The 23,643-nt window shown below is 40.7% G+C and overlaps 1 protein-coding gene across 2 annotated transcripts in view; it reads left to right on the forward strand.

Annotated features, from left to right (window-relative positions):
• RBMS3 (RNA binding motif single stranded interacting protein 3) overlaps positions 1–23,643 on the forward strand; it is an 882,638-nt gene that overhangs the window by 702,326 nt on the left and 156,669 nt on the right. The gene's annotated exons all lie outside the window — the stretch shown is intronic.

Here is a 23,643-nt window from a genome sequence, read left to right on the forward strand (position 1 = left end):
AGACACACATCCTATTTTAGAGCTAATAAACCTGAAACACTCTTAGCCCATGCTCTCAAAAACCTAGATCGCTCTTCCAAACTGATAAGATTAAAATTATCCCAAAACACATATTCTAGGAACCCTGTAAAGACTTTTCATACTTTCCAAAAACACCCTGCTTCCTTATATAAAATGGGAGGTCCTTAAGACCAGACATCGGCAGACTTTTTTTTTCCTAAATAACATTACCGTCTATTCCTTCAATTCACTGTGTCTCGAAAACCACATTACCACTAATGAAAGTCTATTGGCCAATAAAGCTCTCAAGCCAAATAAGTGCCCAGGTCCCAGTGTTATTTTAGTCACATATTACAAGACATTTGCACATATCCTGGCTCTGTTATTGACTAATGCCCTTAATTCTCTTCTTGATGGCACTCTTTTTGATCTAAAAATGTAATGACTAAAATTTCAATGATCCCTAAACCTCACTTTGATAATTCATCTTGGTACAACTACAGGCCCATCTCATTGCTCAATCTTGACATTAAACTCCTAGCAAAACTTTTAGCAACCTGACTAAACATTGTAATAGGCTCTTTAATTCATAGAGATCAAGTCAGTTTTATACCATTACACCAAGCAGGATATAACGTAGTTGGGCCACTTTATTGTTACATGCTGCCAAATCATGACAAATTCCAACCTGCTTTTTATCCCTTGATATTAAAAAAGTGTTTTATACGGTATTGTGGCCTTACCTACAATATGTCCTGTAGTGTTGGGGATTTGGTCCCCACTTTCTTGGGTGGATCTCATCATTATATAATAGGCCGAGAGCCTACGTCAAATATGCTGGATATAAGTCTGACGTGTTTGAAGAAGGCAGAGGCACACTTTAGGGATGGCCTTTATTACTGTTTGTTTACTTTACTTATTGAACCCCCTTGCCCAATTGATTTGCTTTGACCCTTCAATTAATGATCTTGAACTTGCTGGTCACCAGTAGGGATGATCGAACTTTTGAAAAGTTTGGTTCGACCAGAACACCCGAATTTCCCGAAAGTTCGGTTCGGATTCCAGAACCCCATTGAAATCAATGGGACCGGAACTTCTGGAATCAAAAAACACCATTTTGAAGCCCTAAAACCCAATAAATGCCCCTAAAATGTGCCTAGGGTTCTGGGTCATGCCCCAGGGACTATGAATCAGGCAAAAAAAGTTCTTCGTTTTTGATAGAGAGCCAATTATTGAAAAAATTATTGGAAAAAAAATGAGATTTCTTTGGATTTAGTGTCTGGGGGGTCTAAAAAGTGTACCTGTGAAGTTTAAGCTCAGTAGCATGTCCAGAACCAGAATTATAGCATGCCAAACCTTCAAAAATGACTTTTTTGCTTAACCGCACCTTTCTCCTAATCAACTGCACAGCCAATGTGTATGATGGGGACATAATGCAGTACACTGGGAACAAGATTAGAGTTTTTTTTTTTTAAAAAGGTGCTGTCTCTTTAAATGTGAATATAATTAACAAGTGTATTTTCACAATGGGGCTATTATTACCAAATGTTTTCAAGAAGTCAAAAGATGTATGTAGATGCACTTTATTTTTATGTAAAATGGTGTTTGGTGCACTTTAACTTGAATTCTCACAAGATACAGACATATATGCACGGATACATTGAGGGTTAGGGTTAGGGGTAGGGGCCACAATGTAGTGCACAGTGAACAAGATTAGAGATGTTTTGGATGAATACTGTTGTCTCTTGACTTTGAATAGAAGTAAAGGATGCTTAAAAATTGGGCCTTTGGTGGTGCCGACGATGCCTTGACACCATAACCCTATGAAAGTGCCGGTCATGAAGGCAATAATTGCCTTTGTAAGGAAAAAAATTGCAATGATATGCATCTGTGAAACAGGTGCGCAAAAATTGTTGTTTGGGTATTGGCGGAGCCATACCACTGTAAGACCAAAGAGCTGGTGTTGAAGAAGGCGTAAAAAGCAAAGCCTTTTGCACAGTGGACTTAACACTTACAAGAACAGGCGTTAAGTTGTCACTGAGGCTTTGGCAACTCTGTGCGGTGAAAAACACACACTGCTATGCGACCCAAAGTTGTCGCTGAATACAGCACAGCAGATGTGTGTCACGCACAGTAGCAAAGCCTTTTGCACAGTGGACTTAAGGCTTACAAGAACAGGGGTTAAGTTTTCACTGAGGCTTTGGCAACTCTGTGCGGTGAAAAACACACACTGCTATGCGACCCAAAGTTGTCGCTGAATACAGCACAGCAGATGTGTGTCACGCACAGTAGCAAAGCCTTTTGCACAGTGGACTTAACGCTTACAAGAACAGGCGTTAAGTTGTCACTGAGGCTTTGGCAACTCTGTGCGGTGAAAAATGCACACTGCTATGCGACCCAAAGTTGTCGCTGAATACAGCACAGCAGATGTGTGTCACGCACAGTACCAAAACCTTTTGCACAGTGGACTTAACGCTTACAAGAACAGGCGTTAAGTTGTCACTGAGGCTTTGGCAACTCTGTGCGGTGAAAAACGCACACTGCTATGCGACCCAAAGTTGTCGCTGAATACAGCACAGCAGATGTGTGTCACGCACAGTAGCAAAGCCTTTTGCACAGTGGACTTAACGCTTACAAGAACAGGCGTTAAGTTGTCACTGAGGCTTTGGCAACTCTGTGCGGTGAAAAATGCACACTGCTATGCGACCCAAAGTTGTCGCTGAATACAGCACAGCAGATGTGTGTCACGCACAGTACCAAAACCTTTTGCACAGTGGACTTAACGCTTACAAGAACAGGCGTTAAGTTGTCACTGAGGCTTTGGCAACTCTGTGCGGTGAAAAACGCACACTGCTATGCGACCCAAAGTTGTCGCTGAATACAGCACAGCAGATGTGTGTCACACACAGTAGCAAAGCCTTTTGCTCAGTGGACTTAACGCTTACAAGAACAGGCGTTAAGTTGTCACTGAGGCAATGTATTTTGCTGACTAGCAAGCACGTATACCTGCTGTAGATATATCAGCAGTGCAACGTGCTCACTAGACGGAACCCTGACACTTTTATCTATCCGTACAGAAACTAGATTGTTGAATCTAACTATAGTGGTATATAGTGCCCTAACTACACTGCATATCCATTTCCTCACACTAAAAGAACAGCTCCATACAGCAGAAGAAAATTTCTAACTGACACTGTCCCTTTAAATTGTTTTTTTTTTCTAACTCAAACAAACAGCACAATGGCTGTATTTCTAACTACACTGACTGTCTGTAAGCGGAATGCTCTTCTGCTGATATGGAGCTTTAGAATTACTTGGCTATGCAGCAAACATAGTGTAACAAAGCAGGAGTAAGAGAAATGCTTCCACTCTCTTCAACAGACTCTGTATTACTGTGCTAGAGGTTAGGCGGGGCTATGTTATATACTGTGGGGCGTATTCACTCCTGATTGGCCTCGGGTCCCCGTAGTCACTCCAATCACGTTCCTAGCAGACTCCTGCCCCCTCATTGGCTTTTGCTGACGTTTCTGGGCCAATCACAGGCTTTTAAAGCCCAGTTCCTGTCCCATTGCATTTTGGGTGGTTCTGGGGGCCGAATTCCGAACTTTTACCGCAAACAGTTCGGAATTCGGCCGAATTTCGAACGTCCAATGTTCGGGTCGAACCGATGGTGGACCTGAAGCGTTCGATCATCCCTAGTCACCAGCATAAACTTTGCCAATGATATCCTAATCTTTATGTCTGTCAGCTCCTAACCTTAATCGAAAACCTGACTGCTTTGCCCATATTTCTGGTCTAACCATCAACCCTTTAAAAATCCACAGCACTAAACATACACTATATTATCAAAAGAATCCCAGTCTTAGTCTGTAGAGTTCAGTATTGAGTTGGTTCACCCTTTGCAGCTATAACAGTTTCAACTCTTCTGGGAAGGCTGTCCTCAAGGTTTAGGAGTGTGTCTATGGGAATGTTTGACCATTCTTCCAGAAGTCCATTTGTGAGGTCAGGCACTGATGTTGGAGAGAAGGCCTTGCTCACAGTCTGCGCTCAAGTTCATCTCAAAGGTGTTTTATGGGGTTGAGGTCAGAACTCTGTAAAGGCCAGTCAAGTTCCTCCACCCTAAACTCGCTTCTCCATGTCTTTATGGACCTTGCTCTGTGCAATGGTGCACAGTCATGTTTGAACAGGAAAGGCAAACACCCAACTGTTCCCACAAAGTTGAAATAGTCAAAAAATGTCATGGTTTACTTACGCCTTAAGAGTTCCCTTCACTGGAACTAAGGAACCAAGTCCAACCCCTGAAAAACAACCCCACACTATAATCCCCACTCCACCAAATGATTTGGACTAGTGCACAAAGTAAGGTTCATAAAGAAATGGATGAGTGAGTTTGGGATGGAGGAACTTGACTGGCTTGCACAGGGTCCTGACCTCAAACCCATGGAACACCTTTGGGATGAATTAGAGCTACATAGTTACATAGTTACATAGTTAGTGAGGTTGAAAAAAGACACCAGTCCATCCAGTTCAACCTATGATGTGTGTGTTTGCTTTTAACCATACATTGTATACCCCTGTATGTTGTGGTCTCTAAGGTGCCCATCTAACAGTTTTTTGAAACTATCAATGCTCCCTGCTGATACAACTGCTTGTGGAAGTGAATTCCACATCCTTACTGCTCTTACAGTGAAGAACCCCTTACGCATTTTAAGGTTAAACCGCCTTTCCTCTAGTTTTAGTGAGTGGCCACGTGTCTTATTGTATCTCCTTTCTCTGAATAGTTTGTTCCTTATGCTAGGGTCGCCAGTACAGTATATGTACATTGATATCATATCCCCCCTCAGTCGTCTCTTCTCCAGAAAGAATAGGTTCAGTGCTTGTAGTCTTTCCTCATAGCTGATGTCCTCCATTCCAATAATTATTTTTGTTGCCCTTCTCTGGACTCTCTCCAGTTCCAGCACATCCTTCCTGAGGACCGGTGCCCAGAACTGGACAGCATACTCTAGATGTGGCCGGACCAGAGTCTTGTAGAGTGGGAGAATAATCTCTTTATTTCTGGAGTGAATCCCCTTTTTTATACATCCCAGTATTCTGTTGGCTTTACTTGCAGCGGCTTGGCATTGCATGCCACTGCCAAGCCTGTTGTCTACCAGTACCCCCCAAGTCTTTTTCCATCCTAGACTCACCCAGAGGCTTCCCCCCTAGTGAGTAGCTTGCTTTCTGGTTTTTGGCCCCCAAGTGCATTATTTTAAATTTTTCAACATTAAACCTCATCTGCCATGTAGTTGCCCTCCCCGTTATTTTGTTCAGGTCCGCTTGTAAGGTTTCCACATCCTGCTTAGAAGATAATGGCATGCTTAGTTTAGTATCATCTGCAAATACTGAGATTGTACTAGATATCCCCTCCTCTAGATCATTTATGAATAAATTAAACAGGATTGGTCCCAGGACAGAACCCTGGGGGACCCCACTTTCCACACCCGCCCAATCCGAGTACTCCACATTAATCACCACCCTCTGAACTCTCCCCTGGAGCCAGTTCTCTATCCAGGTTCTCACCTTATGGTCCATACCTACCTTCCTTAGTTTGTACAGTAAGCGTTTGTGGGGAACGGTGTCAAAGGCCTTTGCAAAGTCCAGATACACCACATCCACAGGCTTTCCTTTATCTAGGTGGCAGCTCACTTCATCGTAGAAGGTTAATAGATTGGTTTGGCAAGAACGATTTTTCATAAATCCATGCTGATTGCTACTAATAATACAGTTTTCATTACTAAAGTCTTGTATGTGGTCCCTTAACATCCCCTCCAAAATCTTGCAGACTACAGATGTTAGGCTGACCGGCCTATAGTTCCCCGGGATACACCTCGGCCCCTTTTTAAAAATTGGTACCACGTTGGCTTTTTTCCAATCAGCTTGCACCATACCCGTCTGTAAACTATCCTTAAAGATCAAGAATAATGGTCTGGCAATCACCTGGCTGAGCTCTTTAAGAACCCTCGGGTGCAAGCCATCCGGTCCCGGTGATTTATTTATGTTAAGTTTCTCTAGTTTAGTTCTAAGTCTATCTTCTGTTAGCCATGGCGGCATTTCCTGAGGTGTGTTGTTTAGTTCGGCCTTACAAGCTAGGTTCGTGTAGCCCCCCGATTCTTTTGTGAAGACTGAAGAGAAGAAATGATTTAACACTTCCGCCTTTTCTCTGTCCTCAGTGGCCATATTTCCTTTGTCATCTTTTATGGGGCCAATGGGTTCTGGCCTCGCTTTCTTACTGTTTATATACTTAAAGAACTTCTTGGGGTTCTTTTTACTCTCCTCCGCTATATGTCTCTCGTGTTCTATTTTAGCCGCTCTGATTTTGTCTTTACATTTCTTATTACACTCTTTGTAATGCTTAAATGCTGCCAATGACCCCTCAGTCTTGTATTTTTTGAAGGCCTTTTCTTTAGCACTAATATGCATTTTTATGTTGGAGTTTAGCCACCCAGGGTTTAATTTTGCTCTTTTAAATTTATTTCCCTTTGGAATGCACTGGTCAATCCCCTTGTTAAGTATGCTCTTGAAGCACTCCCATTTTTCCTCCGTGTTCTTTGTTCCCAGGGTTCTATCCCAATTGATATTTTCTAGCAGCGAAGAGCGAAGACTGCAAGCCAGGCCTTCTCTCCTACATCTGTGCCCAACCTCACAAATGCTCTTTTGGAAGAATGGTCAACCATTCCCATAGACACACCTTGAGGACAGCCTTCCCAGAAGAGTTAAAGCTGTTATAGCTGCAAAGGGTGGGCCAACTCAATATTTAACCCTACAGACTAAGACTGGGATGCCATTAAATTTCATGTGCGTGTAAAGGCAGGTGTCCCAATACTTTTGGTAATATGGTGTATCTCTTTTCCCATCCAATTTACAACAAGCACAAGAGTCCCTCCCTTTTTCATGGTCTTCTACCCACCTTTCTTACCTAGGTATTACACTTCTAACCTTTCCGAACTTTATGTTGATAATTTTCTCCCAGCATTACGTCAAATTATAACTTATTATCCCAGTGGTCCTTTCTTCCCTTATCTTGAAAAAAATTAATGTCATTAAGATGGCTATACTACCTAAAATCCTTTATCTTTTCCGAGTCCTGCCCATTCCATTTTTTAAGAATAATACAGAGCAAGGCAACTGCTTTTGTCTGGGCCTCTTCAAAACCCTAATTACTGAAGCACACCCTCTGCCATCCTAAGCTTAGAGGTGGCCTTGCATTTCCCAAATTGACCACCTATTATCATGTTGCCCAAACAGTGCAACTGCCTAAATACCATGCAACTCATGAAATTCCACTTTGGGCAGTATTATAATCTGTGGATTGCGATCCACTATCTCTGGCTAACATTTTATGGTTGCACCCTTCAGATCGCAAAAAACTCACTAACTCAATCACTAAACATTTTCTTGCTCTTTGGGACAAATTTAAATGAACATATCGCTTACAATACCCACATGTCCCACTTCAATCATTTCTTAACCACTTGCCGACCGCCGCACGACTATCTACGTGGGCGGTCAGCCCCTCACAGGCAAAGTGACGTAGGTCTACGTCGCTCGCCTGTGAGGGTTTAGGGAGCGAGCGCGCGCCGCCGGAGGCGCGCTCCCGCTCCCGCGTGGTCACGGACCCCCCCGCGCGCGTGACCGGCGGACCCGATCGCCGCCGGCCACTCTGCGATCGGCGGGGGAGAGGGAGATAGTCAGGCAGCTTGTGTAAACAAGCTGCCTGTCATTCTCCTCTCTGTATGAGAGCTGATCACATGGATCTACTATGTAGATCCATTGATCACTCCTCATACAGTTGAAGCCACAGCCAATCACAGTTAGAATCACGCCCCTAGGGACACACACAGCCCCTCCCTCTCAAATAAAGTTAACCCCTTCACTACCAGTGCATTTTTACAGTAACAGTGCATATGTATAGCACTGATTACTGTAGAAATGTCACTGGTAACCCCAAAAGTGTCAAAAATGTCAGTCAAGGGTCCGATCTGTCCGCCGCAATGTCGCAGTACCGCAAAAAAAATCGCAGATCGCCGCCATTACGCGTTAAAAAAAAAAACAACAAAAATGACAAAAATCTTTCCCTTTGTTAGTAAACGCAATAACTTTTGCGCAAACCAATCAAAATACGCTTTTTGCGATTTTTTTTACCAAACATAGGTAGCATAAAACAAATTGGCCGAAAATATTAAAAAATTTTGATTTTTACATTTTTTTTTGGGGGAATTTCATATAAAAAAAAGGGAAAAATATTGCTATTTTTGCAAAATTTACGCTCTTTTTTTGTTTATAGCGCGTGATCAAAAAATCGCACAGGTGATCAAATACCACCAAAAGAAAGCTCTGTTTGTGGGAAAAAAAGGACGCCAAATTCGTTTCGGTACAGCGTCGCACGACCGCGCAATTGTCCGTTAAAGTCACGCAGTGCCGAATCGCAAAATGCCCTCTGGTCGTTTAGCAGCCAAATCCTCCGGGGCTTAAGTGGTTAAAAAACCCTTTTTTTTTTAACCTGCTTGGATCTCCCTTGTATCTTTTCGAACATGGTCTGCTTCCAACTTAACTAGACTCTATAAATTTACGTCTCCCACCTCAATTAAATTATTCCCCACTTTATGGGAAAACCGTCAAAACCATGGACTCCCGAAATCTGAACTTTTCCTATATCTTCAGATAGTTTTTTTTTTTTTTACACCATGCATTCAAGACAGAGTTAGACCCAATAATCTGTCCCGTTTTAAAGATATATGTAAATGTGATCCTTATACGAGGGACTTGTTTTGACTCTCTACGCCCAACTTATTGCTAAACCTGATACTGAACCACCTTACTATGTAGCTAAATGGGAGTCTGATCTTGGGCTTAAGTTATGCCCCGTACACACGTGCAGATTATCTGCAGACTTTTGTCTGCAGACTTACCTTTTCTATGTAGTGCAAGGGCCTGCCGGATTGCATACAAATTGAAAGTGTTTAGGTTTGACCTCATATTATATGGTTTTGGTAAGTCTGCAGACAAAAGTCTGCAGATAATCTGCACATGTGTATGGGGCATTAGAAACAACTGATTGGAATGAGATCTGGAATGCAACAAAATCATACTTGCTAAATACGGTTTGCAGTAGAATCAAATTATAAAGTACTCATGCGCTGGTACTTGGTCCCTGCCAGGATTTCAAAATTTACCCCTAGTTACACTGCATTTTGTTTTCAAGGCTGTGCTGCTCTTGAGTCCTATTCTCATATTTGGTGGGACTGTCCAATAGTCATAAAAATTTGGAAGGAAATATTTCATATACTTGCTACATTGTTTGAGATGTCCATCTCTCCTGATCCCTCCGTAGCACTTCTAAATTTAAGACCAGCTAAGCTCAACCAATGCCACTTTGAACTCCTTCTACAGATCACTAAGACCGCGAAGCAGACCATCACAAAAGCCTGACAATTCCTGATGCTAATATTAGCTGAAGCCAAAAAATAGAATCAATTAAGTTATTATCCTTGCCAAAATAGAAGCCATCACTCATGGCAAAATTTGCAATTTTGAGAAAATTTGGCACCCTTGGGTGACACATTGTTTACCCCCCAAGTTTGATGAATCTTTATTCATGCCCTGGTAAAATATTCTTACACTTATACTTTTATGTGTATCAGGCGCTTGGAGTTGCACATTACCCCGGGGATTATTCTTATTCCTATTCTTCTTGCTTTTCTTTTTCTTCCTCTTTCACTTACCTTTTCTTAAATTTCATCCTCTTGTCTTTCTTTATGCCTTACTCTCACATTCCCTTTCTTTCCCCCCTTTTTTTCCTCCTCTTGGTTCTGGTAGTAGCATCTGTGCTTATACTCTTCATATTTGTAACATTATGTTTTTAAGATCTAATATGTTTCATATATTAGACAGATCTCCCATTACTTTTTCCATGTTTATGCTTTACATGATTTTTGAAGATTGGTCATTTCTGTCTTAATTTTAATTTGTTTTCTTTATCATGTTGGGTTTTGATAGTTCCCAAACATTATTGAGAACTACGAGTAATCTTATCAAACACTATGCCTACTTTTGGATTGTGGGATATATATAATTTTATATTAATACAACAAAACTTATGCGCTAAAATGAGGTAATCGACACCCTCAATAACAATGAAATCAACTATTTGAAGACAATAGTGGGACACCACAGAGAAAGCAGCTGATTTGACAGTGTCACCACATATCCAAATAATATTCAGAAACAAGAAAATCAGCGCTCTCCTCTTAAGATGAACCACTCTAATTCTTTCAATACAATAAAAACAATGGTTGAATCTGCAATCTGTATTTCTTAAAGGTCAGTGACCTTTAAGAAATACAGATTGCAGATTCAACCATTGTTTTTATTGCATTGAAAGAATTAGAGTGGTTCATCTTAAGAGGAGAGCGCTGATTTTCTTATAATTTTATATTGCATCTTGAAGCTACCTCCACAACTGTATTTTATGATTTTACTTTCTTATTGTTGCATCTGAATCTACTTGTGTAAATTGTTAAAATGTAATAAAAAAATTTGACAACAAAATTTTATTGCATCTGACATTCCCGATTTACATACTTGTTTAAATCTGTGTTTACCTAAGTATTGCAGCCAGAGTCTGCCAGGCAATGTAATGTGCTGAAAGTGAGGTTAGCAATGGGAGATTCTGTATTACTCGCAGTTCAGTATATCTTTGGCAGTATGGGTGAATGATAACAGATGATTAGCCCCAAACTCTGTACTCTCAGTACAAATTTTGTATAATGTCACATCTATGTCTCACACACACACACACACACATGATATATGTTCTACTTCTTATCAGTTATTTAATTGTTCATTAGAATAACTGTCACAAGAAAAATATTAGTTCCATTAACGCACAGGGTATATGGAATTAGGTCTATAATGAAACATTCTAAACTCATTTATCAAGTAGCTTTTAACAGAATGTCACAGTGTGCACTGATTTTATGAATAGACAGTCTTTTTACCCAGATATGTTCTAGAACATTTTTTTCATATTTGAATATTTACAGCCTATGAAACTTGAGATGAGTTTCTCACTAAAGAGGGATACATTAACTTGAGACTGTTAGCTCTGAGCAATAGATTTATGGAGCTTAAAAGAACATACAGCCTTTTTTGCCAAAGTGTTTAAAGACTTGCCTCAGATTGTCTTTACAATTCATTTTATAATTCTGGTGAATAAAAGAAAAAGTCTGATTAGCTATTAGCTTAAAATAAATATTGATTCAAATTTTTCTTCCACTATTTTTATAAATCAGCTCTCTTGCTGTGGTGATAAAACTCAGCTGTGCTTACTTGACATCTTAATAAAGAGCAAAAAAAAAATTGCTCCAGGTCTACTGGGATAGTGGCTCACAAATACTATAGATTTGCAAAATACAGTTTATAAGATCAGTTAAAAATGTTGAAATTAGATTTTTTACAGTGGTTGCTTTGAACTTCTCCTTCTGTAGGTGGTGGACACTTGCAGTGAAATCTGGATGTGGAGCTGAAGGAAAGTGGTGGTGTATCTAAAGTCTGGATCGGGTCTAGGGAGACACTGTATGCAGAGATCTAGCAGTCATCAATTGTGTTGGCTAGTGAGCTACTAAAATATGTGTCAGAGCCTGGACTTAAACCTGGGACCACTGCTGTACCTGGCAATGACTTGCTGAGCCACTTGGAATGCTAGACTGTTCCCTGGACAATTCCTTGAATCTTGTTTGTCTTGAACCATGCTGCCCATGCTTTACTGTTGGGGTATGGTCAAAACAGCAAAATAATGATGACAAAATAATACGATGAAAATTCCAAGCACAAATAAATAAGAAAACATTTTATGAGAAAAAAAAAAGTAAATTAAAATAAAATATTTAGTATGTGAGCTCAGGTAGCTGGGGGAAAAGCAAAAATTGTCATGAACCAGCAATGTGTGTGACCAGTACATTGCAATGTGTGTGACCAGTACATTGCAACTAGTGAAGTGAGTTTACTTAACACATAATTGTGTGAATATCAACAATTTGTATGTATCAAGGGATTAAAAGAAGCAATAAAGGTAGAACCACAAATAAAGGAATTAAAACGTTTGTTACCCTAAAAAAAAAAAAAAAAAAACAAATAATGATCCTGTTCCCTTAAAGCATGCTATACAGCACAGTGTTTGTGCTGTGTAATCTGGCCCCCTGTAACACCTAAAAAACCTGGCTGATCCTGCCAGTTTCTACCCCCACCCCTGTACACTGACCACAGTGTATCATGGCTGCTGAGCCCTGACACCGTGGTCACAGTGTTCATGCCTCCATCATCTGCAGCCGTGCACTGTCCTCCTCTGTCTCCTCCCCCCTCCCCCTGCCTGTCAGCTCTCACTGTAGCCGCTCTACTCCCCTCCCAGCTGCTAAAAAACTATGTTATGTTTACATCATCCCCTCTGTTCGATTACAATCTGTATCCTAGTGCCTGTGCCTTACTAAAAAAAAAAAGCCGATTTCTACCTGTTTTCACTGCGCCGCTCATCCGTCACGTGATTCCCAGCTCTCTTCTCCTTTCCTCCCCCCTCCCCTGCTGACGTCAGAAAAAGGTTTTGACTCTGCCCGCTAAAGATATCAGCCAGTGAGAGAAGAGAGCCAGGAGTCATGTGAGCGCCAATAAGAGCTGTGAAAACTGGTAGAAATCTGCTTTTTTTTTAAATAAAGCACAGGCACTAGAATACAGTTTGTACTCTAACAGAGGGAATGGTGTAAACATAACAAAGTGGCTTAACAACCAATTTAATGCTTTATTAAGAAGCATGATGGCAACAAATTGGTATTCAGCTCCTTAGTTTAACAATTTGTAAGGTGTGTATCCAGAAATATTCACATTGTTTTATGCTTCTCAGCTATTCAAACCAGCACCACCTAATGTCTTCTTTCCATTTTGCAGCCTCTGTATTTACCAGTTATTTTACTAATCCTTATGGACAAATATACACAGAAAATACCAGTCTGACTATATATTTTCTCCCTATTGAACACATTATTCTTTTTCAGCCATTTTAGTGCAAGTTCCACCAATTGAATAAATTCTCACTCTCCATCCTGACCACTAGGTATCAGCTTAGGCGTGTTTAGATCCTAGGCCAAATTGGCCTGAGCTATCTCACCAGAAAGCTACCACTGCTCATTGGCAATCACGAGTAGACAAAGCATTTCCCGCCTGAAGCCACAAGTACACAAGAGGCATGTATAAGTATGGCTGTGGGATGGGGAGTACCTCAGCCTCTTATAAATAGTGATAAGCAGTGACAGCTTCCTGGTGTGATAGCTCAGATAATTTCAGGTTAGGATCCAAGCACCTCTGTACTCATTCCTGCTGACTACAAGGCCACCATAGGTACAGCATTGTATTTTTCCTATTTCCTATTTAAGACCACCCAAATAAGCAAGGAGGCTGTTCTATTCATGGTACGAATTTCCTACTACATGGCTAAATCTTGCTTGCCACCAGAGAGTGTTGATTCACTATGCAGCCCTCTCTGATTCACCTGTTGCCTTTGGGCTTTCTATTTGCAAGTCAGCTTAAGTTTTTGACCCTGGCTTAGACCAGGAGACTATGACTCATGTTGTTCCTGCCTCTCCAGCATCTCTACCAGTGGGGAAAGCCAGCTAAATGTTAAAAATGTATTGCACCTATGTGACTTTTTTGGTGTCCCTATTTGGTTATAAGTCCTCCACCCATTTTATTAGCTCTTATGGGGCATGTTATAAGATTCAAGCATCTCCCAGAATTCTGGGTTACTCGGGAGGGAGGTTGGGGTGATAGTCCGTTGCTGACCTTCATTCTGTGTAGCTGACTCATTGATTGGATAGGCTCCTTCCTCCTGCTTTCGCCTGGGTCAAATTAACGAGTCCCTTGTGCTTTGATCCTCTTCTATTCTGTTGTTTAATGGAATGACACTCCTATTATTTTTGACCCATACCAATGGTTGCACAAGAGTCATAGCTTTGATAGATACTGAAAAAGCTTTCAGTTCTGTTGAATGGGTATTCCTTTTGGAGGTACTGCGTAGGTTTAAATTCGGGCCTTGGTTTCTGCAGTGGTTGGGCATGCTCTATTTTGCCCCCTGGGCTAGGATTTGTCAGGGATTACCTCCTGCAGGCATCCCTCAAGGGAGATTAGATCAGCTGGTTGCACTAAGGAATCAGGACACAAACGAATAAGGTGCAAATACATTTAATAAGCAAGTGACATATTCCAATAGCAACACCAGTGGACAAAAACAAGTAACCAAAATATATATGTAACAGCAAACCCCAATAGTGACCTAACAAACTAACTACATAAGGAACAAACAATAGCAAGACAGGACTGGAACAGGAGACAAGGAAAGCAGGAAACAGGGTACAGGGGACAGAGCTCAGGATAAGGGTATGGGTTACAGGATACCGGTATAGGATACAGGCTCAGGATCTGGCTCAGAAAGGGATACGGCTAGCAGAGAAGGGTTCAGGATAATGCTCAGACAGGGATACAGCTAGCAGAGAAGGGTTCAGGATAAGGTTTCAGGAACAAGCTCAAACAGGGACAAGGCTAGCAAAGAAGGGTTTAGGATAAGCTTTCAGGAACAAGCTCAAACAGGGACAAGGCTAGCAAAGAATGCTGAATCCCTGAACCTTAGTGAAGGGCAGGCTTATATTCCCACAGCAGTTCTCCTCAGGTGCAGCCTAATTAAAGGTACAGTCCAGCTGAAGGGAGACACCTGCTGGTGGGCCCTGAAACCGTGCCCTTCAGTCACCGGAACAGCAGAGCCACCAGCAGGTGACCAACGTAATAACACCGATACTGACAGGATTCAGGCCAATTATAGATTATATGATTTCTTTTCATTACAGTGGGGAACTCAACAGGGATGCCCTTTTTCCCTGAGTCTTTTTGCCCTGGCCTTGGAATGTGTGACCATTTTGGTACGGATAATAGTTAATTGCGGATTGGTCCTCTGGAGAAAAAAATTTGCTCTATGCCTTTTGTATATACATATGACGTTAACACCTCCCTGCTGGCTGCTCTCTCTGTGTTTGATGAACTTGGACACTTCTTGGGTATCCATAATAACTGGACTAAATCAGTTATTTTCCCTCTTTACGGTAAGGGGAGGATGACCAGCGCTATGGATTAAAGATATATGAGGGGACAGATAGATAAATAAATAGAAGGTGTGAGCTGCCACCAATCAACCCTTAAGTGCAAGGGTGAAAGTGAAATGTATAATATGGCGATTGGTATCGGCGCTACCTTACAGTATAAAAACGTGACTACCCCAAAGTGTAAGTGAAGATATATAAGGGTGTCAACAGAAAATGTTTATTTGTGAGGAAATAAAATGAGATAAACAATACGTGTGTGTTTATTAAGTTTCAAATAAAAAACAAATATAGTGATACATGTGCAATATGCATATCGAAAACGGTGGAAAAAAATATATAATGGGGGGGGGGGGGCGGGGGGTGTTCCCACAACCACAAGTGTTATATCAGGTATATACTTATTCCTGATATATTTGTGCCACACAAGTATTGAAAAATAAACAGGTGCTGCTGTGCAGAGTTCGAAAATGACCACAACCACAAATGTTATATCAGGACTTCCCTGATATATGTGCCACACATGTGCTAAAAATAAGCAAAAGCTACTGTGCAGAGTCCAAAGAGTCCACTAGGTGGCGTCTGCAATACGACCTGTGTAGCTGTATGGGGGGTCTCTTCTCCGTATTTGGGGGAGCACTTCCGAGCCGGTGGTCTGGTGCCCTAAATGCTCATAACGAAAGAAGGCCCCAAAGTGAATAGATAATCCATACAATAACGGCAAAAAAGCGCAGTACACTCACTGTTAAGATGATCTGGATCAGAGTAGACAAAAAACAGTCCGCGCCGGGATGCTTCCGCGTTCCACGGCCGACAACCGGAAGTGACGTTGCACGTTCTAGACTCCGCCCTACGCGTTTCGTCAGAGGGACGTCAACTGGAGCGGCGTCAACTAAGCGTACTCCCGGACTTTTTATAGCCGCCCGTATCCAAGCAACGGAGGGGACGGGCCGACACCGTCATCTTGTTACACCCTCTCCGGAGGCCATATTGCTCCACCACAGGCTTCAATGCAAGGATATGCAGGGGAACGGCCATATTCTCATCATCTCCGATCGATAGCTATAACCGAGTGTAATGCGATTCTGTTTGCCAGACATATTTTTTCAAAAAATTCTTTTATTAATGACAACAATTCTAAAAACAAAATCTCAAAGAAACAACCTCCAAGATAGAGATTGACATTTTGAGAAATCTCATGAAAAAAATATATAAAAAAAGAAATGAAAAAAAGAGAAAAAAAATATATGATATAAAGGTCAGATGTAGCATAATCTTATTTAAACCAAAATGTGGAACCCCAAAAAAAGGGAAAAAAATAGTATGTGAAAGAAAAATAAAAATAAGTAAATATATTCCAACGAATATTTGTATTCAAAGAACCCGATGTATATCGGGAGGAAGGACACAGGAAACAAAAAAAACAAAACAAAAAGTGATCCCTAATTGCATTGGAAGAAGGTGATGTATTGGATGGTGGTGAGGAAAAAATACTATCGGGACCAAAGTGAAGAAACAACTTAAGATTAAAAACAGAAATGGGTGATTTGTGAAAAGTGATGCTGGATGAGAAGGCTAAAGTGCATAAAAATATTACTTTACGTAAAAGAAACAATCAAAGATATGAAGGAAATTTTTTCCGGTAGTTGTGTCATCATGATATTTGTATTATTCTAGAACCAAAAATGATGCTGGATGAGAAGAGCTAATTTAATTCCCATTATAAAGTTAAAAAACTTTTTTGTAAAAAGCAACCCAAATAACATACCAAGGGTAAAAACTAGATAAAATCAATATTATGTTATATAAATTCTTTGTTTCATATGTAAAAAATTATTATAGCAACAGGGTTAGACGTAAAATTTCCCGTACCCATCACATATCATGATGGTGTTGGATAAGGAGGTAAAATATTTCAAAAGTGGAGGAACTCCTATAAAATAGGCTTTAATTAGACTGATGCTGGATGAGAAAGATGGGACAAATTCTAAAATTGTTTAAAACATATAAAAATCACAAAAAATAAAAAAATAAAAATTAAAAATTAAAAAGAAGTAAAAATAAAAAATTATATAAAAACCGACCAGGGAGATATTTGAGATAAAATCCCAATCCTAAAAAAACCCCATATTAAAAGTGTAAAAAAAAGGGGGAAGAGGTTTTTTAATAAAAAGGGAAGGGATTTTATGAAGCATCTAAGAACCTTAAAAGGGATGTTAAACGAGGAAAACTTATGTGTCTGTGATGAAACAATTCAAGTCTATATCCGCATTTAACCCTTCCGGACGGAGAGATCTCATCATGTAAATCCACTTGGTTTCATTACGTGAAACCAATCTTCGTTTGTTACTGCCCCTCCAATCTCCTTTTATCCTATCTATCGCATAAAAAGTGAGTCCGGAGGGGTCCTTAGCATGTACCTCTTTAAAATGTCTCGACAGGGTATGTTTTTCAAAGCCCTTTTTGATATTCTTGATGTGCTCACGTATTCTCACGTACAACTGGCGGGTAGTTCTCCCAATATATTGTAAACGGCAAGGACACTCTATGACATATGTGACGTAAGAGCTCATGCAGGTGATGGTGTCCTTGATCCTGAACTTTTCTCCTGTAGTGTTTGATTTGAAATGGGTGATTTTTCTGGGTTGTTTTCTATTTGTCCTACATGGTAGACACTTCTTACATCTAAAAAAACCATTGATGCTGGTGGGAAGGGTGATCTGTTTTGGGGGGTTAATGACATTTTTAACCAGTCTGTCTCTTAGTGTGGGGGCTCTTCTATATATAAAGGATGGTTTTTTTGGCAGGATCTTTTTGAGTGTTTGATCCGCTGTAAGGATAGGCCAATGCTTTCTTATTATTTTCTCGACTTCCTTATGTTGCCTATTGAAGCCAGTGATAAAGGCAAATTCGTAATTGTTTTTTCTTTCTTTCTTCTCTTTATCCTTGATGAGTTCTTCTCTATTCATGTTCCTTACTATTTCCTTGAGGTTCTTTAGTTCCTTTTTGTTATACCCCTTTTCTATAAATCTTTCAATAAGGAGATCAGCCTGTATGTCATAGTCTCGAGCATTACTACAGTTCCTACGGATCCGTAATAATTGCCCCTTAGGGATGTTCCCCAACCATTGCGGGTGATGACAACTTCTTTTAGGAATGTAACCGTTTTTATCAGTTTTTTTAAAAAAAGTCTTGCTAAATATCTTTCCATCTTGTTTAAATAGTTCCAGGTCCAGGTATGCTATTTGTTGTCTGTCCCAGTTCCCTGTGAACGTTATTCCATATCTGTTTCCGCTAATCTCATCAAAGAAGTTTTGTAAGCTTTCTTCATCCCCTCGCCATACTAGGATGATATCATCTATATACCTTTTGTAATATTTCAGATTGGGTCTATCCACACTGAAGACCTGTTCCTCTTCCCATTTCTGCATGAAAATATTGGCGACGCTTGGTGCGTATTTGGCTCCCATTGCCACACCCTTTATCTGCTCGTAGTATTTACCCTTGTACCAGAAGTAATTTGAGTTCATAGTCATTTTAAGACCTTCAAGGATAAAGTGCATTTGTGCTTGCCTGAGGTCAGTATATTTATATAGCGCCCAGTCAACACTATCTAACCCATCGCTCTGTATGATGTTCGTATACAAAGAATTTACGTCTATGGTTACTAGAATGTCTTCTTCTGTGACAGTTATATTCTGAATTTCATGGAGTAACTGTTTGCTATCTCTGAGGTACGATCTTCCTTTTGGTACTAGGGGTTGTAGGAATTTGTCCAGATATTCCCCCAGACGTGAATGCACAGAATTTATACCACTTACTATCGGGCGCCCTGGAGGCTTCTTTTCATCCTTGTGGATCTTCGGTAGGAAATAGATTACCGGTGTTCTGGCTGCTTCCAATTGGAGATATTCTGCCTCTTTATTGTTTAAAATTCCCATTCTCTTTCCTTTTGAAATAAAATCTTTTAAAACCTTTTGTAACTTCATCTTGGGATTTCCTGGTAGTTTTTTGTACGTGTCTTCTGCATTTATCAGTCTTTCAAGTTCCTCCTCATAATCTTTCTGGTTTAAAATGACTAGACCGCCCCCTTTGTCTGCTGGTCTGATTATGATCCCTTTTCTCTTTTCCAGTTTTCTTATAGTGTCCCATATATTCTGTTCCTTCCTTCTTTGGATTTTTAAATTCCTAATTTCGTCCTCTACCATTCTTTTAAAAACTTCTAGATTTTCGTTTTGTGGGTTTTTGGGATTAAAAGTGGACTTGTTCTTTAAAAGAGTATGTTTAAATTTGGTTGTTGTTAGAGGGGTATTCTTGTTCTTCTTAATTTCGAAGAATTTTTTAATATTGATCTTTCTAATATATTTTTGAAGGTCAATGTATGCCTCAAACTTGTCCAAATTCTTATCCGGGGCATATTTAAGGCCCAAATCCAATAATTTAAGTTCCTCCTCATCAAACACTACTCCACTGAGGTTAAATATTCCTTTGCCTAATAAACCCTTCTTCTTTTTCTTTGTCCCTCCACGCTTTCCCCTTGGTTTTCGTTTCTTCCGTACTCGAAGTATCTCGGTGGTTCTTCCCTCCTGTTGAAATTGAACCCTTCTGCTCTCATAGTTTCTCCGCGATCTATTTGGGACCTTGGACCTCTCCGATCTTCTCTCCATGGAGTGTGATGACCATTGGGTGGTCTCTGGTATCCTCTCTGTCCTCCCTGTTGTGTATCTCGTCTCCATGGCTGTTGCCATCCGTTGTTCCTTCCCCTTTCCTGCTGCCATCCGTTGTGTCTTCCTTGTTCTCGTTGCCAACCGTTGTTCCTCCAATCGTTGTGATATCTCGGTGGACCCCCTCCTCTTGGGGGTCTTCCCCTGTTGCCTCTTGGAAAAAAATTCCCTTGCCTAGGGCCTTGATCCTCATATCTGACTTCCTGTTGGTATCTCAGCGGGGAGAATCTATTGGATGTGCTAATCCGAGTTGGATTAAAAGCTGGAGTTCCATTGGCTCTGGTGTTTGCATGTGTATTGGTCCTAGGATGGGAGGTGGAAGGTTCTGGTTCCCAATCTGTGTCCATGTTGTCCTCAATTTCAGTTCCTGGTGTTCTAGGTGTTCTTGGGGTTCCTACTTCTAACCAAGGATCGTTTTCGTCATCTCCCATCTCAGAGGGTTCCCTGGACGTTAAGTCGATGGGGTCCACACTGCTACCTTGACCATTATACAATTCATCCAGTTGCCATTTGTAAACATTTTGGTTCCTGTAATCCAATATGTCTCTTTTGTATTTCTTTTGTTTTTTGGCCTGGATGGTCTTATCATATTTTAGTATGGATTCCTGTAGACTCTTTTCCTTATTTTTATATTCAGTGGTTTCGGCATGGGGGGCTAATTGTTCCTTCAACTGGATGATGGTGGCTTCAATTTTCTTTAGTTTATATTGCCTCCTTTTGATAATGATACCTAATAACTCTTTCTCACATTTATTGAAGAAATGATACCATTCTTCCAACAAGGTGGTATCCGTTATGTGATCATTAGGAGATATATCCCACCTAAGTCTCCTGGGTGTTATACTTTCCCGGCTATATTTTTCTAAGGTGGCGATATCCCACCATACCCTCAATTGTTTCTCCATATTTTGTTTTAATTGTTTGAACGAGCCCTCCATGTCCTGTCTTTGTATAATCGTTACTTGATCAAAGATCTCCTCTACATTAACCTGTCTCCCAGTCATATACTTAAATATATCCATTGCTGCTAGGTCTGGTTGTATACCACCAAAGGATGGTTAACAAAGCTGTACGGTAAGGGGAGGATGACCAGCGCTATGGATTAAAGATATATGAGGGGACAGATAGATAAATAAATAGAAGGTGTGAGCTGCCACCAATCAACCCTTAAGTGCAAGGGTGAAAGTGAAATGTATAATATGGCGATTGGTATCGGCGCTACCTTACAGTATAAAAACGTGACTACCCCAAAGTGTAAGTGAAGATATATAAGGGTGTCAACAGAAAATGTTTATTTGTGAGGAAATAAAATGAGATAAACAATACGTGTGTGTTTATTAAGTTTCAAATAAAAAACAAATATAGTGATACATGTGCAATATGCATATCGAAAACGGTGGAAAAAAATATATAATGGGGGGGGGGGGGCGGGGGGTGTTCCCACAACCACAAGTGTTATATCAGGTATATACTTATTCCTGATATATTTGTGCCACACAAGTATTGAAAAATAAACAGGTGCTGCTGTGCAGAGTTCGAAAATGACCACAACCACAAATGTTATATCAGGACTTCCCTGATATATGTGCCACACATGTGCTAAAAATAAGCAAAAGCTACTGTGCAGAGTCCAAAGAGTCCACTAGGTGGCGTCTGCAATACGACCTGTGTAGCTGTATGGGGGGTCTCTTCTCCGTATTTGGGGGAGCACTTCCGAGCCGGTGGTCTGGTGCCCTAAATGCTCATAACGAAAGAAGGCCCCAAAGTGAATAGATAATCCATACAATAACGGCAAAAAAGCGCAGTACACTCACTGTTAAGATGATCTGGATCAGAGTAGACAAAAAACAGTCCGCGCCGGGATGCTTCCGCGTTCCACGGCCGACAACCGGAAGTGACGTTGCACGTTCTAGACTCCGCCCTACGCGTTTCGTCAGAGGGACGTCAACTGGAGCGGCGTCAACTAAGCGTACTCCCGGACTTTTTATAGCCGCCCGTATCCAAGCAACGGAGGGGTTTTTTTGTTTCCTGTGTCCTTCCTCCCGATATACATCGGGTTCTTTGAATACAAATATTCGTTGGAATATATTTACTTATTTTTATTTTTCTTTCACATACTATTTTTTTCCCTTTTTTTGGGGTTCCACATTTTGGTTTAAATAAGATTATGCTACATCTGACCTTTATATCATATATTTTTTTTCTCTTTTTTTCATTTCTTTTTTTATATATTTTTTTCATGAGATTTCTCAAAATGTCAATCTCTATCTTGGAGGTTGTTTCTTTGAGATTTTGTTTTTAGAATTGTTGTCATTAATAAAAGAATTTTTTGAAAAAATATGTCTGGCAAACAGAATCGCATTACACTCGGTTATAGCTATCGATCGGAGATGATGAGAATATGGCCGTTCCCCTGCATATCCTTGCATTGAAGCCTGTGGTGGAGCAATATGGCCTCCGGAGAGGGTGTAACAAGATGACGGTGTCGGCCCGTCCCCTCCGTTGCTTGGATACGGGCGGCTATAAAAAGTCCGGGAGTACGCTTAGTTGACGCCGCTCCAGTTGACGTCCCTCTGACGAAACGCGTAGGGCGGAGTCTAGAACGTGCAACGTCACTTCCGGTTGTCGGCCGTGGAACGCGGAAGCATCCCGGCGCGGACTGTTTTTTGTCTACTCTGATCCAGATCATCTTAACAGTGAGTGTACTGCGCTTTTTTGCCGTTATTGTATGGATTATCTATTCACTTTGGGGCCTTCTTTCGTTATGAGCATTTAGGGCACCAGACCACCGGCTCGGAAGTGCTCCCCCAAATACGGAGAAGAGACCCCCCATACAGCTACACAGGTCGTATTGCAGACGCCACCTAGTGGACTCTTTGGACTCTGCACAGTAGCTTTTGCTTATTTTTAGCACATGTGTGGCACATATATCAGGGAAGTCCTGATATAACATTTGTGGTTGTGGTCATTTTCGAACTCTGCACAGCAGCACCTGTTTATTTTTCAATACTTGTGTGGCACAAATATATCAGGAATAAGTATATACCTGATATAACACTTGTGGTTGTGGGAACACCCCCCGCCCCCCCCCCCCCCCCCCATTATATATTTTTTTCCACCGTTTTCGATATGCATATTGCACATGTATCACTATATTTGTTTTTTATTTGAAACTTAATAAACACACACGTATTGTTTATCTCATTTTATTTCCTCACAAATAAACATTTTCTGTTGACACCCTTATATATCTTCACTTACACTTTGGGGTAGTCACGTTTTTATACTGTAAGGTAGCGCCGATACCAATCGCCATATTATACATTTCACTTTCACCCTTGCACTTAAGGGTTGATTGGTGGCAGCTCACACCTTCTATTTATTTATCTATCTGTCCCCTCATATATCTTTAATCCATAGCGCTGGTCATCCTCCCCTTACCGTACAGCTTTGTTAACCATCCTTTGGTGGTATACAACCAGACCTAGCAGCAATGGATATATTTAAGTATATGACTGGGAGACAGGTTAATGTTAGAGGAGATCTTTGATCAAGTAACGATTATACAAAGACAGGACATGAGGGCTCGTTCAAACAATTAAAACAAAATATGGAGAAACAATTGAGGGTATGGTGGGATATCGCCACCTTAGAAAAATATAGCCGGGAAAGTATAACACCCAGGAGACTTAGGTGGGATATATCTCCTAATGATCACAAAACGGATACCACCTTGTTGGAAGAAT

This window comes from Pelophylax lessonae, assembly GCF_965119305.1.
Source record: "Pelophylax lessonae genome assembly, chromosome: 5".
Taxonomy (NCBI): Eukaryota; Metazoa; Chordata; class Amphibia; order Anura; family Ranidae; genus Pelophylax; species Pelophylax lessonae.